We start from the raw sequence: 19,470 nt of genomic DNA, 5'->3' as shown, positions 1-19,470 counted from the left end.
AACCAACAATAGCATGAACCCTCGTTTTAGTAAGTCTGATAACCATCCCGTTATACCCCATGAGCTTAACCAATCATCGAAACCATTTTTAACCGCTTTTAATTTGGACATGTTATCCTTCAGCTCCCATAACTGCTTATGAATGGATGATGAGTGGTTGGAAAGGTTCATACAACACATACCTTCAAAATCTTCACACCCATGACCCTGAGCCAACAGCAAAAATCAATCATCACCCCTGTGGTGTCTCCACAAAAGTTCACTAGGGTCGTGTTAAATGTTGGGTAAACTGAATTGAATCCTGCTGTATTAAAAGAAGCCGAAATACCAACGGTTCTCAATTTTGTGCTCAGCTGCAACTTCCAATCACAAGGATAAGCCCGACACTAATTCCCAGTGGCATCGTCAAATATCAGTACCCTTGCCCTTCTTTCTGCGCTGTAGATGACCGAACCTGTTGCTACAGTGACGTACTACCTGTTCCCACTAGTCCTCCGGAACCGACCAAACCTCTGGCAGTAGCACTGTGTAACAGCACTGTATGCCACACCTTGACCAATCCTTGTGAATGGTAGACTTCCCTAATCTCCTGTTGCTTAGCCAGCTCGTGTTGAGGTGAACCTGACTCTATGTACTCTATTGCAATAGCTAAATGAATTAAACCCGTCACCTTACTTAGTTCCTTATTAAAACACACAGCACACCAGAATTAAAATACTAGAATTAAAATACACAGCACACCGGATATAAAACACACAGCACACCGGAATTAAAATACACAGCACACCCTGTCACCTTACTTAACTCCTTATTAAAACACACAGCACACCGGAATTAAAATTTAAAACACACAGCACACCCTGTCACTTTACCTAATTCCTTATTAAAACACACAGCACACCAGAATTAAAATACACAGCACACCAGATTAAAAACACACAGCATACCCCATCACTTTACCTAATTCCTTATTAAAACACACAGCACACCGGGCCGCAGCACGTGGTCTTTCAAACCACCACCGGCCTCGACAATCCTCACAAGGCACAAGGATCTATGGGTCACAGTTCCACACCTAGGGCACTGCACTTCTTCAGCCCTCATCGTCGTTGTTGGTATTGTGGGGTAACTCATTCGAATCCGTCTGCTCAAACCAGGGCTTTATCCACTTGGCTGGTACCCATCTGGTTCCGGCATCTGTAACGACACAGGCATATCCTCGACCCCAGGTTAATAATCTACACGGTCCTTCCCACTTCCCCGTCACACTGTTTTTAACTGCTACCATGCCATTTTCCTGCCAAAAATCTCCCAGGTCTCTCTGCAGGCCTGCGCCATGCCGCACGATTGGAGGTACAAGGCAGTGTTGAGGGAGGCGTAGGAAGTTCAGGATGTAAACGGCCTTGTTCAGTCAATCTACAGGACTCAGCCCTTGCTCTCCCCCTTTTTGTTTTTGAAGCAAATTTTTTAAAGACTGGTTCATGCGTTCCACTATGGCTTGAGCCATCGGAGAATGTGGTGTGCCAGTCACATGTGTAATGCCCCACAGCTGTAGAAATACCTCTGTTGAACGGGCTACGTACCCTGGGCCATTATCAGTCTTTATCACACGCGGTACACCTAAGGCCGCAAACGCAGATCGCAAATGCTTTTGTACATGTTTACTGGATTCACCAGTCTGCGCAGTTGCCCAAATTGCAGTTGAATAACAGTCTACACTCAGGTGTATAAATTTCATTTTTCCAAATTCTCTCACATGGGTTACATCAGTCTGCCAGAACTCCAAAGGTCCATGCCCTTGGGGACTGACGCCTGGCTTGAAGTTAGGTATAAATGGTTGACAATCAGCACACGTTTGCACTATACCTCGGGCATCAGACTCCGAGATCCCGAATTGTCTGTGCAGCATTCGTGCAGATTGATGGAAGAATGTATGAGATGCCCGTGCCTGTACAAACTTATCTGGAGGTGGTGTGGCCCATGCAGGAGCCACAAGTTTATCAGCTCGTCTATTGCCCTCAGCTAAACCTTCTGGGAGCCTCGAATGGCTGCGAATATGGGTGATGAAATAAGGATCGTGCCGTTCATTGAGTAGGAGCAACAATTCATGGAGCAGGGTGAACAGCTGCTCATCTCTGACCTCCTTCAGCAAAGCACGCTCCATTCGTTGAACGATTCCAACCACATATAAGGAGTCACATACGATATTAATACCTCCTTTTGTCCACCTGCGAAACACTTCTAGTACAGCATGTAATTCTAGCTTTTGTGTGGACCCTTTACAGTCCGTGATCACAATATCATGCCATTTATTGTCCATGTACCATGTTATTGCTGCTTTCTGTGTCTTCCCCCCGGCATCTGTAAAGATTGTCAGCCCTCGGACAGGTCGTTGAGACAAAGCGGGAATTTCCTCAATGTGTCCTACTTGTAGCACACTAAAAAACTTGTGTGGAGGCAAATGTACCTTAACTGTCCCAGCATAGTTCAAAAGTGCAATCTGTAACGCCATAGAGTGTCGTAAGGCCCACTGCAAGTATTCAGCTACTAAAGGAATTACCACATATTCAGGTTCCTGACCGGATATCTCAACGATCCTCTGACGCCCCTTAATCACAAGTTGCGCCATCGCCTCTATCCTCAGGATAACCGTACGCTTTGGTTGGAGAGATAAAAAAATCCACTCCAGAATTCGTAGCGGGTCCCTTTCCTGTATCCATTGCATTACTAAAGCGAAAGGATGTTCGTCATGATTTATAATTAATAAACCTATCGAATGATCAGGGTCCCATCGATGCGCGTAGGCGTTGATGACCTTATCACTGACCATCTGCATCGCCTTCTGCGCGTCCAAAGATAACTGTCTAGGGGCATCAACGCCACCGCCTCCTCGCAACAAGCGCATGAGAGGTGCTAAGTCTTCATTCGTAAGGCCACACAATGTATGAACCCAGTTTAGATCTCCTAAGAGTTTTTGAACATCATTCAGCGTCGAAATGTGTGTTCTAATCTCTAACTTCTGTGGCCTAACTGTAGTTTTAGATATTTCCCATCCTAAATATTTCCAGGGTGGTTCTTTTTGAACTTTTTCTGGTGCAATTTGTAACCCTGCTTTCCCTAGTACCTGCTGCAGCTCCTCAATAGCCTTGTCACACTCTAATTGTTGTCCAGCTATCAAGACGTCATCCATATAATGATAAATTATCCACTCAGGGTGTTTCTTCCGCACTGGTGCCAAAGCCCATGCTACGTACATCTGGCACAAGGCGGGTGAATTTTTCATTCCTTGTGGCAACACTACCCAATGATACCTGCACATAGGCCCGTTCTTATTTGTTGTTGGCACGGAAAAAGCAAATTTCAGATAGTCATCGGGGTGCAAGGATATTGTAAAAAAGCAGTCCTTCAGATCTATTATCAGAATCTCCCACCCTTTAGGGATCATGATAAGGGATGGCAAACCTGTCTGTAAAGCACCCATGTCCTCCATAGCCTCATTGATTTTTCGTAAATCGTGCAGTAACCGCCATTTGCCACTCTTTTTTGGGATAGTAAAAATAGGTGTATTCCAGGGGCTGGTTGTTGGTTCTATATGCCCCTTCTCTAACTGTTCCTGTACTAATTGGTTAATGTGGGCAATTTTTTCCCAATTGAGCGGCCATTGGTCCACCCACACCGGGTCATTCATTTTCCACTTCAATTTCAAAATAGGTCACCCTTCCCCAATGGCCGCCCCGGAAAATCCGTCCCCCCAGTCGTTAAATGAGTGCCCAGTTGACTTAAAGCATCCCGGCCGAGCAGGCACACTGGTGCTACTGTCACATACGGTCGAATTGAGCAAATTCCACCATCAGGCATTTGGCATTGAATCACCTCTTTGCTTATTTTTGTCGTCTGAGTTCCTCTGACCCCCATTATGGATATAGCTGGGTGTTCTAGGGGCCAAGAGGGTGGCCAACACCCTTGACTGATAACAGTCACATCAGCGCCGGTGTCTACAAGCATATCAAGCACACATTTTTGACCCCCTGGTGCTCTTAGGGCAACTCGCCTCAAGGGCTTTGTTTTACTGATTTCAAGGGCTAAATATATATCTGCATTACCTGTTGAGCCAAAACCTTTATTCCCCCTTATCTGATTTCCAGCTGTCGGAACGGCAGCCTTAAATGGCACTAGTTGTCCAATGCGAGTACCCGCTGGGATATGCACAGGTGGAGTGGGTGTCCATACCATCATTTTAATTGGACCCGTATAATCAGCATCTATTACCCCAGGTAACACAAACAAACCCCGTCTGGTAATGGAAGATCGTCCTAATAATAGTGCACTCAGTCCATACCCCAGTGGCCCTTTCATATCAGTAGGAATGCACTGCACTTGGGAGTCTGTAAGGGTAACCTCCTTTATTGTTGCCACGTCCACTCCGGCGCTTCCTGTGGTGGCAGAGGCTGCACTACCCAAGCACCCTGACCCTGAGGCCTGTTTTGTGTCATCGCGCTCGGGCCCCCCGTGCTCATCAGCCCGCTTCCCAATGGTATGCCATTCTTACGAAATTTTGAGCGGCATTCAGATGCTCTATGTCCAAATTTCTGACACCGATTACATGTGCCCGTAAATCCTCCCGTTCCTCCGCTCCTAACAGGCGTCATATCTGTCTCTCCCCTCTGCTTTCCTGCTCTACACTGTATCTTCAGATGACCAACCTTCCCACACTTAAAGCATTTCAGTCCCAAATTACGATTATTAATCAAGGGCTTGACAGCCGCAGCAAAAGCGGAGGCCCAGAATCCTGCCTGTTCTTCAGGTGTTCCTACCCTAGAGCATGCCTCTATCATGTCGGTAATGGTGGCATGTCAAGGCAAAGCTTGCAAAATACGCTTACAGGCTGAATTAGCGTTCTCTACGGCCAATGAATGAAAAACCGCCTCTTTGGCTGCCACTGGCAGTTCTCCCCGGTCTAATGCATTCCTTAGTCTATCAAGAAACTGCATATATCCCTCGCTGGGGCCCTGTTTTATCATCATATATGGGGGAGTGACCTTGCCATCCTCTGGCAAGGTCCTCAGTGCTTCGCGCGCCAACTCTGCAGACTGTTGTAAGATAGCGACATCTAGCCGCGCTTGTAGCTGAGCATCAGCGAAAGGACCTGTTCCTGATAACATCTCCATAGTCGCCAACCGTAAGGGATCCCCCTCTGCTCTACTCAAATTCGCTACAACCGCACGTTGTACACCATCCTCCCACCTTGATCTCCACATTAGTTCTTGCATTGGTGTGAGGATAAGGGACATCAGTGTCTGGCTATCAAAAGGAGTCATAATATTAGTAGTGAAAATATTGTTAAGAAACGACTGAGTGTAGGGAGAACTAAGGCCAAAGTCATACACCGATTTTCTCGCTTCCTTTACGATCGGCCAAGGAAGACCCTCCCACCTACTGGGATTCTTTCGACCTCCCGTAGTTCCCCCCAGTATCACCGGAAATGCTGTTGGTAACATTATACCCTCTATCAAGGCATTTTGAATAATTCCTTTCCAATGCAATCGCGGATCCGGCGGCTCCCCTGAGCCCGCGGTTGCACCCCCCAACTCTCCTCCCACGTTCCCGTTACTGCCACCCCAAGCCCCCCCGCTTTCACCCCTCAGTCGCCTCTCCATATTTCGTATCGCTTGCTCCTCCTCTAGTTTCCATCAATTCTGCCGTTCTCTCTCTAGCTGTTCCAATTTCTGTTGCAGCATTTTTGCCTCCACGCATGCGCCTTGCGGCAGTTCTTGTTCAGCAGGAGAGGGAGGTGACAGTGGAAGCGGCAGGTACAATGATGGATCAAAAGGTTGTCTGGGGCGCACATCAACACGTTGCCGTGGAGACTTAGGTGGACCTTCGTAAAGCCCAGTTCTAGGATTGTACCATTCTGGTGGAGGTGCCGTTGGTCTCACTTCCGAGGGTGGTGGTAGTGGCCAGGGAACGTCCTCCTCCATCGGTTCTTCTTTCTCTGGAACTTCCTCAGGTGGAGCAGAGGGGATCGGCAGGGGATCTTCCCAAACCTTCGGACCTGGTCTGTTCGATCCTCCCCCCGTGGGTTGTAATGCTGCAAAAGCCCTGGCCGTCGCAGCTCGCTCTGCTTCTATATCTTGTAAGGTCGAATACACCAACCGCCACGTTGTCGCTAACGGTGATGCCTCTTTGTCTCCGTTACTTATCACTTCCCACAGTTTTTCCCCAACAGCCTCCCATATTTCTGGTTTAAAAGCTGCCTGGGGCTCTGGTGCAAATCCGTTCTCTCTGCACCAGGTTAACAACCTTCGGAGCATACCCTCATCGTATTTCACCCCTCTCTTAGAGAGGATATGCAGGAGAAGTCTTAATATAGCCCCTTCTTCTTTTGTTACTTGTTGCCCCATCTCCTGCCCCGGCTGCTCACCTCTCTCTGGGTGTCCGTGGCCACGTCGTCTGTTTCCTCTATTCCGGATTGCCGCCCAATCCGCCCGGTCTCAGTCCAGCTGAGCCGTCCTCCAGCCGGTGGATCTCCTTCTGGGTCTTCCGCCCCTCGCGTTCCACTGCTCAAGCCAAGCGCTGATCGGTATCACGTCGGGGTCACCATCTGAGGAGAAATAACTGGACTCCAGACGATCCAACGTGAATCAACAGAAGCCGTTTATTAAGCACAGATCATCATCTTTTATACCCTGTTTTGTAGCCGTACACGCGACTCGCTTATTTCTGATTAGCTCGTTACACTGTCCACACGCTGTCCATGCAGTTCATTCAGAGATCAGATTGGTTACAAGAATTCACATAGTAAATTGCTTAGTCATTAGCACAACATGTTTTCTACCTTCTCAGTTCCCGTTTTTCCCATGTACTAATTCCATCTTCTACCACCTGTTTTGCCCTTAATCTAATCTCTCATAGTAGGGAGGCTGGCTCACGTGACCATTTTCTCTCAGACACATTCCTACACTGAGGTACCTCTTTTGCACATCTTCCCCCCCGTGCACTTCTTCCCACATCATCATCAAATTCTTCCCAGTTTTACATCTAGCACTGGAGAGCGTGTGGGACTGGGGGGAGATTAGGGGTTATAGGCATACTCACCAAAAAAATGTATGGGGGTGAGGCAAAAAACAATTTGAGCACAAAGGCATGACTAGTATTGGAACATTGCTGGGATTTCTTGAACCCTCAAGCACTGCAATTTATATGGATAGAAGAGAGAGTAGAACCGTAAAGCTTCTGTCACAGTGAAGGGAAAGATCCCTCCTCTAGTCTGAGGAAGTTTTATGACAGTGGTGAAGCTGAGATAATCTTCTTAAAGGAGCCCAGATTGGCCACAGAAGAGATCAGGCACATTAAAACTATCCCAGTGTTGTCCGAAAAGTGGACAACAGTTGGTAACTCTGAAAAATCAATCTGCCAGGGATTCCCAGACATAGAGCCTATTTTTACCTCTCCTGGTAAGGGTCTTTTCTGAATTTTAGGATTATTTCTCAAACAAATATCACATCCTTGTGTGATACTTTTGGCAATTTTCAACATATTAATTCCTATTGCATATATTCTCACCATTTCTACTAAGGCTTCAGCTCCCGTATGAGTAGTACCATGAGTTTGTTTCATGAGTTCCCTCATTATTTGAGGGGTAACTATACATTGTCCACATGGAGTTTTCCACCATCCTTTGGGGGTCTTTATACACTTTAGATATTTAGCCAGTTCTTCCTTCCCTGTATATTCAGGGACACTGATGCTAAAAGTCCTTTCAGGTACTAGTGCTGCTATGTTTGTGGATAGAGCAATTTTCTTTGCAGTCTCGTCAGCCTTCCAATTTCCTTTAATTATATCAGTATGTCCAGATTGGTATGCCTTGCAACGCATCACTGTCACTTCCCTTTTTTTGTTGACTGCTTCGAGCAATCTCAAAATTTCCTTGCTGTATTTTATAGGGTTTCCTTGTGATGATAATAATCCTCTCTCCTTCCAAATTGCTCCACATGCATGTATTATTCTAAAGGCATATTTCGAGTTGGTATAGATATTGGCCCACTTTCCTTCTGATATCTCTAAAGCTCGGGTTACCACAATTAATTCAGCCTTCTGGGCAGAAGCGTTCACTGGCAGCGATTTCGCCTCTATCTCCTTTTCCAGAGTAACGACAGCATATCTAGCTTTCTACTCTCCCTTGATGACAAAGCTGTTCCCATCAGTGAACAGTTCCCAATCAGGATTTCGTAAGGGGACATCTTTCAGGTCTGCATGGCTGGAATATACCTGTTCAATAGTTTGTGTGAGAAACGCTCCTTATCCAATAACTACGTCTCAGGCAGTGATCGATACAAAGCACATTTTATTTAAACATTCTTGCAAGAACAGGTGACCTAGCAGGTAGGCAGACCTGAGTTCCCAAAATAACTTCTTTTTATTCCCTATTCCCAGACAAAAATTCCCTCCCCTGTTTCCCCATTGACTAGGTACTTCAGGGTTTACAGCCTATCTGATTTGCCTCAAAACTACTTGAGTTCGCTCTGCCTCTGTTTACTTCTCCCCATCACCCCTCCTAAACCCCTTACTTCACCTGTTTATTTCTTCCCTTTTTTGGTAGTATTGCCCACAGGTAGCTGGTCTCAGTTAAGCATTCATCCTCCCGTTAAGCCGCAGATCCAGCATAGACTGGTTTCTCCTTTGTCTAAGGGATGAGCATTCTTGCATGTGTCCTGATAAGCCTTTGTGTTGTTAATCATTCCCTAGCTGCATCATTGCAGACTGGCCAAGTTGTTCTTCTGCAAAAACAATACTTACATTTTTCTTACAATCCCCCCCCTTTCATTTTCTAAGTTTATTGCTTTTTGCACTTACTTATCAGGGTATAGTCCCATACGAAGCTTCTAAGTTTGTAAGCATCAATTCACATTCATCTTCCTCTTTCTTGTTCTTTTCCTCTAGTTGAAACATTTTCCCAGGGTATTGGGGGGGTGTCTACTTCCATTCATTTTGTTAGGGCAGTTTCAATTAATTGTTGAACTAATCCTCGCACACAGGGAATGATACAGCCTCCTACAGCCACTAAGACTCCTGCTGCTATTATAAGAGAAGTCAATATTGATTCCACCATACCTTTCCATTTTACAAACCAGGAATCCAGCCAACCTGTCAGTGAGGTGTCTATTCCAGAGTTCTCAGCTAACTCATCAGCTAGAGCGGTGAGCCCTTGAAGGGCTTTAGTTATAGTACCATCTAGAGCTGGATTGTTTGGGATAAAGGTACAGCACCGATTCCCTAACATTGCACACATTCATCCCTTCTCCGCTAAGATCATGTCCAGGGCGATCCTATTCTCCCATGCCATTCGGCTGGTTGCATCCAATTCTTCCACTACTCCTTTTAATGCATCTCCGGTATAATTATGTCATGGTTTTGGCAATGGCCGGCGACAGGTGCTCCCCCCCAGCCTCTCGTACATGGAGAGGAGGAGGAGAGATAAAGAGATTTATGAGTTTAGAAGAAACTAAACTACTTTAATGAAATATTAATAATAAAATAAAAAGGAAAATAATGAAAATAGATACAGTATATACAAAACCATATTAAGCTCCCAGGATGATGTCAATGGCAGGCACTGGGGAAGTCCCAGACTGGACTCAGCGACGGGTGGGAACTGGATTCCACAGATGGAGTCAGAAACACATGGATCGTGATCAAAGGCAGATGAACAGGCAGGGTCCTCCTCGGACATCGGCCATTGAAGAAAAAAAGCTGACCCTTTGATCCCTCAGCTTTTATACTGAGCATAGGGCAGATGGGATTGCATACCCCTGTTGGTCAATTTTGGTTCACCTGTCCTGTCTGCTCCTCCCTGCAGGTGGGATCTGTGGAATAATTACTAAAGTGGCCAAAAATACAGAATTGTTCACACATTTAAGGAACGGTATAAAATCAAAAGGCTTCTAAGGTAGAATACAGCTGCAGCTGGCATGCGAAGAATTCAACATCTGCGATTCCCTGTACAATATTACTTGCAAAGCAACACAGGAGATGGAGCAGAATGTGACCTTCCACAGCCCTGCCCTGTGATATACAGCAGATATGGGAACGAGATGGTACTATGGAACTGATAAGCTGCCTATTTACTACCCTGAGCCAGCATTTTGTCAAATTTTGATGAAATGCTGTCCTTTGTGCAAACTTTGCTCGTTATAATGTCATTATGATACCAAAACACACCTCCATCCCAAAGGCTACCCGCCTCCAAGGTGCGACCACTCCTTCTTGAGTCTGCGCCCTGAGTTTTTCATAAACTATACCTTTAATTGTGAAGTGAGAGAATTTTACACCAATCATAATAAAAGTATGTATGACCAAAGTCACTCAAAATCCACCTTGAAGGTAAAAATAGTATAAAAATAGCCCAAGAAAGGGGGGATGTCAGGGAAGACAGCATTGTGAGCTAGTCAAGGAGGACTCCATCACAGACTGCCTTTGACTTCCGGGACCAGTCGATGGGCTGAGCCTTTCTTCCCCCTCATAGGGACGCCTTTGGGTAAGACTTCGATTATACTGAGTGCTTCCTCGGGAAACTTAGAAATCTCTCTAGAGACTCTCTTTCCTACATTTATAGCCAGGCTGTATCGTTTATAACTTTGTCGCACCTTTTGTATATGTAACGATACTTTCATTTGCACGTGCTTTGCAGACAGTGTATTTATTACCGGCAATCCTAAGAACCTATATACCTGTTGTTTAAATAAACTGCACTGTTTAAGTAGCTAGTCGTTTTGGTTTCTCACTGAACGCGACCAAAGACTCGAGAGTGGCCGTGCTAGTTCATGAGCACAACTAGACTGAAGGTGCAGTCCACTATTAGTGTATCCAAATCGTAACAGTTTAATCCATATTAAATGCGACTGGACTGATAGTGCTGAATTGGGCATCACTCAGAATTTAAACCTAGCCTCCCACCTTGGTGAGGAGTGTTAGAACGCAAGGGGGTTTATTTTCTGCCAAAACCGCTTCGCCCCTTTCACGCAACAGGACCCCTCTACGCTTTTCAGCTTCTGACCCTCCAGTGGGGCAAATAACGAAATTAGCTGACCTTGGTTGTAATAGCAATAAGTATAAGCAAGAGACTCTCTGCATACCATTCCTTGGCACAAACTGTAAACATTGGTCTTATCACTCTGAAAACGAACCGTTTTCGACACGACATGCTGTTAATTTCAGAGAGTTAGAAGAGGCCTAGCTAAGAAGTAAAATTACTGAACAGAAAGTTGGTTCTGTTTTACCTCAAACCAGGACAAATCAATAAACCTCTGCTGGTTATAGTAAATACAATTTATCCAGTCTACATTTTTGTTTATAGTTATCCACCAGAAAAAGACAGACTCGAATCCTGCTCCTATCTGATTCCTTGCTTTGTGTTCATCTGGGATTCCTCTAGGGACTATAATGGGATCTATATATATCCATTCATCAAAGGATATACCTAAACTTCTTGTTACTCTATTGCCTGAGCTCAGGGATCCTGTTCCTTTTTCAAATGCTAGGGTGAATGGTATTGCCAATTGTACTATTCTACATGTACCTTTCCAGTTAGCCAGCAACACAGATCGCAAGGTTCTCCCTCCACAATACCACCAGACATCCGCCTGAGGCACTCGTATCACTGAGTAGTTTCCTTTCACATCCTTGGTCACATTCATAGCTTCAGTGCACAGGGTAAATTCCCCCACAGGTTTGGAAGCCTTCACACCCTGCCGTGAGAGGCACGCTGGATGGTCACCAATTGCTGTGGAAAATACTGGTGGCACTTTAACATCTCTAGACTCCAAGGCAGGAAACAGTAAAGAAAGTGAATGACAAGTTTCATTTCCCCAGGTGGTCTTTTCTTGGTATAATGCTATCATACACCACATCCCGCACATCCCTACGGAATCTTTCATCTACCCTAAAGGAAAAGGGACGATCTGTGCTGTGGGCCTTCCTGAGGCACAAGCATAGCAATTGCTTTGGTTCAAACTATTAACGGTATATTTTACCTATTCTACCCAAGCATTCGTGTCACCATACCCTGTTTCAATTTCAAATGTTTGTCTAAAATCTTTAATCTCAGTAACTGTTACCAAAGCTGGATCATTCAGTGGTTCCCACTGTTGTATTACTGGGAGTTTAGTAGTCATAATTGTCCCTTCTGCTTAACTGCTATTTTCCAGTACGGCTATTCTAAATCTTCCCCTTGGATCTCTTCCAGACACATCTGCTCCTATTCCATATATTAGGTTAGCCATATCATCCGCCTGGGTTATCGTTATCAACAGAGGGTTACATTCTAAAAGGCCACACTCTGGGGAAGGTGATCCTTTGTAAAAATGTATTCTCTTCTTGAGAGGGTAATAAGAAAAAGACTTGATCCACTTGTCATCAACGGTCCACGCTCCAATTTGGGCGGTCCACCACACTTCACTCCATCGGTCACAAGGTGCAGCCTTGGAATATCCCTCTGCGACCCTCCAAATTTCTGGGCATGGGTATTAGTTTTCACCACTCAACCATCTTTGGGCCTCTAGATCCCCACACTTCAGTACTTGACAGGCATCAAAGCATACCGTCTGTGGGGTATCTCCTTTAGTGATATTTATGATAAGCCTAACCGGGTAATCTGGGTGTGCACTCCAGCTTCCTAGTGGGAAGCACAACACCACACCTACGACTAGTACCATCGCAAAATTCATGGCGTACACATATTTATAGCTCCCAAATGGATCATCCCGCCCCAACCCACGGCTTATTGTCTTTTTTTAGGGTCACTCGCAGCAGGTTGTCAGTAGAATGTAGAGTCTACTGTTCTACCGGATCTGTCGGTGGGGGTTCAACTGGTCCTTTTAGCTGAGTGTAATGAGTCCAACCTTTTTCAACTGTCCTTACTGCCATCTCAGTAGTGAGGAATACTTGGAGTGTTCCTTCCCCCTTCGGATTGGAGTTTACTCTCCTTCCAGGATTTGACTAGTACCCAGTCCCCTGATTTATATGGATGGACGACAAATTCCAACAGTGGAGTTTGAGCAAGAAGGCCTTTAGTTCTGAGGAAAGAGAGAGAAGAAGACAGCCCCAGTATATATTTCTTAAGGAACATGTCCTTGGTTTCAAATGTGGGCACACCTTCCCTACCTCCAGTGTAAGGTAGTCCAAAAAGCATTTCATAAGGTGAGAGACCAGTATCCTTTCTAGGGGAGGTCCGGATCCTCAACAATGCTATTGGTAAGCACTTAATCCATGGTAATTTTATCTCAAGAACTAATTTAGATAGTTGACTCTTAATGGTTTGATTCATTCTTTCAACCTTTCCAGATGATGGGGAGTGCCAGGGAGTGTGATAATCCCATGTTATCCCTAAACTTTCCATCACTCCCTGTAGCACCTTGGAGGTAAAATGGCTTCCTTGATCTGAATCCACATTTTCCACTATTCCATACTGTTGTGGTTTGGCCTCAGACGGCAACAAAAAACCACGTGCTGCTCTCTCGGGCTTCCCCAATACGGAGAAGAATCTGAAGAAAAGGCAAAACTCGTGAGTTGAAACAAAGGCAATTTAACAGAACAGCAAAGGTAACAAGAAAACAACAACAATAACACGGATAGAGGAATATACAAACACGATTACAGAACCAACACTCACCAACCGGACTGAGGACGCCCCAGCTCGCTCCAAGCGCGACTTCCTGCTCCCTCCCTGAACAGCTCAGAGTGGGCATGGCTCACATGGGATGGAATACCTTTGTCCCTGCCAGAGCCTGAGGAGAATTAACCCTATGCCCACAGGCCCCAGGACATTAACTGTCCCTTATTCCATACCATCTATGCCATGCCCAGATCACACAGGTTCCAATGAATTGCCACCACTTCACCACTTTCCCCTGTCATATATAAATATATATATGTACATATACACACATATATATGTGCGGCTTGATGGCCGCACCCAAAGAGTGGCTGTCAATGGGTCCATGTCCAAGTGGAGGCCAGTGACAAGTGGAGTCCCTCAAGGATAGGTACTGGGACCGGTCTTGTTTAACATCTTCGTCAGCGACATGGACAGTTGCAGAGTGCACCCTCAGCAAGTTTGCCAATGACACCAAGCTGTGTGGGGCGGCTGACACACTTGACAGGCTGGAGAGGTGGGCCCATGCCAACCTCATGAAGTTCAACAAGACCAAGTGCAAGGTCCTCCATCTGGGTCGGGGCAATCCCAAGCACCGATATAGGCTGGGCAGTGACTGGCTTGAGAGCAGCCCTGAAGAAAAGGACTTGGGGGTGCCAATGGACGAGAGGCTCAACATGAGACGTCAGTGTGCACTAGCAGCCCAGAAAGCCAATCGTATCCTGGGCTGCATCAGGAGAAGTGTGGCCAGCAGGTCGAGGGAGGTGATTCTGCCCCTCTACTCTGCTCTGGTGAGACCCCACCTGGAGTACTGCATCCAATTCTGGAGCCCCTACTACAAGAAAGATATGGACGAGCTGGAACATGTCCAGAGAAGGGCTGGAGCACCTCTCCTATGAGGACAGACTGAGAGAGTTGGGGTTGTTCAGTCTGAAGAACAGAAGGCTCCGAGGAGACCTTATAGTGGCCTACCAGTATCTTAAGGGGGCCTACCAGAAAGCTGGGGAGGGACTTTTCAGGATGTCAGGTAATGGTAGGCTTAGAGGGAATGGATTAAAACTAGAGATGGGTCGATTCAGATTGGACATTAGGAAGAAGTTCTTCACCATGAGGGTGGTGAGACACTGGAACAGGTTGCCCAGAGAGATGGTGGAAGCCCCATCCCTGGAAGTTTTTAAGGCCAGGCTGGATGGGGCTCTGAGCAACCTGCTCTAGTGGGAGATGTCCCTGCCCACAGCAGGGGGGTTGGAACTAGATGATCTTTGGGGTCCCTTCCAACCCTAACAATTCTATGACTCTATGATTCTATGATTCTATGATATATATATATATACACACACAGATATAATGCCCTTAGTCTATGGGCCATCCCTCCAAAATGTCCATTGAGTTCATTTAATCCATGGCTTTGGGCTTCATCTGTTAGAACAGTCTCTCAGGGCAGGTGAGATGGTGTGTGGTGCTGGACTGGTGCATGCTGTATTTTTGGAGCTTGTAGCTGGTGGACCCAGTGCAGCTCATGCCCACAGTCCATTGGCTGAACATGTAGATCTCAATGAAGTTGCTGGGCGCCAGCTGCTGAGGTCAGTTCTGATCCGATCACTGCTGCACTTTAATTGTTTTTTTCATCAAGGTCCATCTGTCCTTAATTTGAATGATTCTTACTGTAGTACAGATGATAGCAATTATAGTAATGAGGACATACAGTGACAGTGTTACTTAGCAATTAATGTCATACCATTTGATTCATTGGCTATTCTCACCCAAAATCAGATCCCCATGAGGTATACATCGGACCTCCCCATCCTGCCGCATCACCCACCAAGTGCACCCAGGTCCTTGGGCAAAAGCAATCCCACGGATGGGTTTGCCTTTGCCTGAGGCAGGACTAACCCAGACTGTCTTCCCTGACATATTCTTCATGTGCACTAGGGGTACTTTATCTTCTACGGTACGTGGAAGTTTTGATTGGGCAGGGCCAGCCCGATTGGTAGATCCCCTGGTGTTAACTAGCCAGGTAGCTTTTGCTAAATGTGTATCCCAGTGTTTTAAAGTCCCACCACCCATTGCTCTCAGTGTAGTTTTTAACAGTCCATTGTATCGTTCTATCTTCCCAGAGGCTGGTGCGTGATAGGGGATGTGATACACCCACTCAATGCCATGCTCTTTGGCCCAGGTGTCTATGAGGCTGCTTTGGAAATGAGTCCCGTTGTCCGACTCAATTCTCTCTGGGGTGCCATGTCGCCACGGGACTTGTTTTTAAAGGCCCAGGATAGTGTTCCGGGCAGTGGCATGGGGCACAGGGTATGTTTCCAGCCATCCAGCGGTTGCTTCCACCATTGTGAGCACATAGCAGTTGCCTTGATGGGTTTGTGGCAGTCTGATATAATCAATCTGCCAGGCCTCCCCATATTTATATTTCAGCCATCATCCTCCATACCAAAGCGGCTTTAACCGCTTGGCTTGCTTGATTGCAGAACATCTCACATTCATGAATAACCTGTGCAATAGTGTCCATGGTGTTGCGTGAAAGGGGCAAAGTGGTTTTGGCAGAAAATAAACCCCCTTGCATTCTAACACTCCTCACCAGGGTGGGAGGCCAGGTGCAGCTAGGTTTAAATTCTGAGTGATGCCCAATTCAGCACTATCAGTCCAGTCGCGTTTAATATGTATTAAACTATTACGATTTGGATACACTAATAGTGGACTGCACCTTCAGTCTAGTCATGCTCATGAACTAGCACGGCCACTCTCGAGTCTTTGGTCGCATTCAGTGAGAAACCAAAACGACTAGCTACTTAAACAGTGCAGTTTATTTGAACAACAGGTATATAGGTTCTTAGGATTGCCGGTGATAAATACACTGTCTGCAAAGCATGTGCAAATGAAAGTATTGTTACATATACAAAACGCGCAACAAAGTTATAAACCATACAGCCTGGCTATAAGTGTAGAAAAGAGATTGTCTAGAGAAATTTCTAAGTTTCCCGAGAAAGCACTCGGTATAATCAAAGTCTTACCCAAAGGCGTCCCTATGAGGGGGAAGAGAGGCTCAGCCCGTCGACTGATCCCGGAAGCCAGTGATGGAATTCTTTGAGATGGTGCCTTCCCTGGGTATCCCCCCTCTCTCGGGCTATTTTTATACTATTTGTTATCTTCAAGGTGGAGTTTGAGTGACTTTAGTCATACATGCTTTTATCATGATTGGTGTAAAATTTTCTCGCTTCACAATTAAAGGTATAGTTTACGAGAAATTCAGGGCGCAGACTCAAGAAGGAGTGGTCGCACCTTGGAGGCGGGTAGCCTTCGGGATGGAGGTGTGTTTTGGTATTATAATGACATTATAACGAGCAAAGTTCGCACAAAGGACAGCATCTCATCAAAATTTGACAAAATGTTGGCTCTGAGTATCGAGCGGGCAGCTAATTGGCAGCTTATCTGTTTCATGGTACCATCCCATTCCCGTATCTGCTATACATCATAAGGTAAAGCCGCGGAATAATTGCATCCCGCCCCGTACCTCATGTAGCTTCACAAGCATCCTTATCAGGGAACCACAGGTGTTGTATTCTTCATGCCAGCTGCGGCTGTTTTCTACCTCAGAAGCCTATTGATTTATACTTTTCCTTATTGTGTGAACAATGCTGTACTTTTGTATTTTTAGCCAATTTAGTATTTATTCCACATAATCCACCCCGTGACGACAGTCACTGAAGCTCCACGATAATCAATACTGATAGGAAAGATCACATGTGTTCTTGTGGTGAGGGATATCAAGTGCCAATACATCTCGTGGAGTGATCAAACGAGTTAAACTTTTCATCATAATCCAAAGTCTAACATACAAAACAATTGTCAAAGCAAAGCACAATACAGTGAGTATTAGTAGAACAACAAGAGGATGGAGCATCTTGTTATAAAGTCCTGTAGCTGTCGGCGACCATCCAAAAAGAGTGTCTCCCCATTCATGTCCTCCGCCTCTCTTGACTCTTTCCAGCACTTGGTGTAGTTCTTCAACATCATGATGGACGGTAATCAAAGTTCTCTGTCCATTTTCTTGGGCCTCTTTCAACAGTCGCTTCAATTCATCGCGTTGTAGCAGCTTCTTCACTGGCGAGAGATTCATTCTGATAGGGGTAGGCAATAAATCTCCAATCAACGTATAATTAGATTGTAGCAATTGAAAAGACATAACAGGAGCTGAATAACTGAAGTCACATCCGATAATGTTAGTAAAGTTACAAACACAAAGATTTGAGTGATTACTTATATCCACCACTATGTCATCTACGAATACAAGACTACAGGGAGACCTCATGGAAACGCACCCTTTCCCAATATATACAAGCACAGTCTCTGGGGTTTCATCGGGATGTATCTCAAAGTGACAAACATTCTGGTTGGTGTCAAGACAAATGTCTTGCACTTTGAAGGTATTACTCTCACAAATGAATCCTTGTTGGTCTCGTGAAATGCATGCGTCAACATCAACAGTTTGCCATTTATTCTCATTTTGTTGTGCCCACACTCTGTGCTCTATTGGATAGAGTATGGCTCCTTGGTGATTCAACCCCAGCGCAATGATTCGGTATATGGTGTATACCAAAGCATTGCGTATCGTTAGGACAAAAGCTGTGGCCTTGCTCTCAATGGGATCATAGGTGAAATTAACCAGATACCACCAGGACTGAAATTTTTTCTCAAATTCAATTGCGTTATCCCATATTACTTTTCGAATTTCAGTGGGCAAGGTGCCTTCTTCACCTTCCCTTATGATTGTGGCTGTCATAGATTGCATCCACAATTGGGCTTGGATACAACTAAGAGCCAAGGGAACATTGTTTTGGTGTGGGAATAGAGAGCAGCATAGGTCTGTTCGACCTTGATGAGATAAAGCTGCATCCTTGAGAGAGGGTTTGTGAGAACAGAAAACCAAGTAAGAATCAGTAAGAAACAGGATGTGAGAATGAAGTTGTTGCCCCTCGTGGGCAGACAGCAGAAACCAATCGGAAGAAGTAGAGAAGCGCGTGGCAGTCAACCTTCAACCTATCAGCAGAACACAACTTGCACGTGGAGAGTGTGTATAGCTATAAAGCCTGTCAGATTGTTGCAATAAAGGTCTTTGGTCTGTACCCCGCCAGAGTCCATGAATCCATGCTCCACAAATGGTGCCCGAACAGAGACAAAAATCATAGGAACGTACGACCGGTGGAGCAGCCTGGCTGAACGAGAAAAAAGGCAGCGGGAAGGAGAGCTGCAGTCCAGACGAATAATCACCAGGAAAAGGTGAGCAGCCAGGGATGTGTGAGGATTGGATTGAAAATTTCCTCAGAGGAAAAGGCAATTGTATGTATATTAGGAAAGTTTTTAAGTAGAAGGGATATTCAATACGATGAAGGAACTTTTCAACTTTTACTGGCATGGCTAAAAAGCAAGGGTCTTGCCGCTGATTCTACAACGGCTTTCCAATTATCAAGTTGGGAGCAAGCGGGCGAAACTTTATTTGAGGCTGAAACAAAAGGGGATGCGACTGCCACAAAGGTTTTGACAACCTGGAGGTTGATTAAAGATACTTAACAGCAGGTAAAATCCGAACGAAATGCCACAGCAGCCGCCGTTGCAGCTGTGGCACCGGACAGCCCGATTACCACTCAGACAGAGGGGGGGAAACCTGATCCCCCAAACTGTCCGGCTGCGCCATTAGCACCCCCGCTAGATGTGACGTTGATACCGCCGCGTTCTCCTGTGTTACCGGGTTGGGGCGATTCCTTGCCAAGTCCGTCACCAAGTCCGGCGGTCACTGCAACTTATAATCCTGCTCA

Source organism: Larus michahellis, chromosome W, assembly GCF_964199755.1.
Source record: "Larus michahellis chromosome W, bLarMic1.1, whole genome shotgun sequence".
Classification (NCBI taxonomy): Eukaryota; Metazoa; Chordata; class Aves; order Charadriiformes; family Laridae; genus Larus; species Larus michahellis.
The sequence above is the reverse complement of the archived record's forward strand: the minus strand, read 5'-3'. Positions refer to the sequence as shown.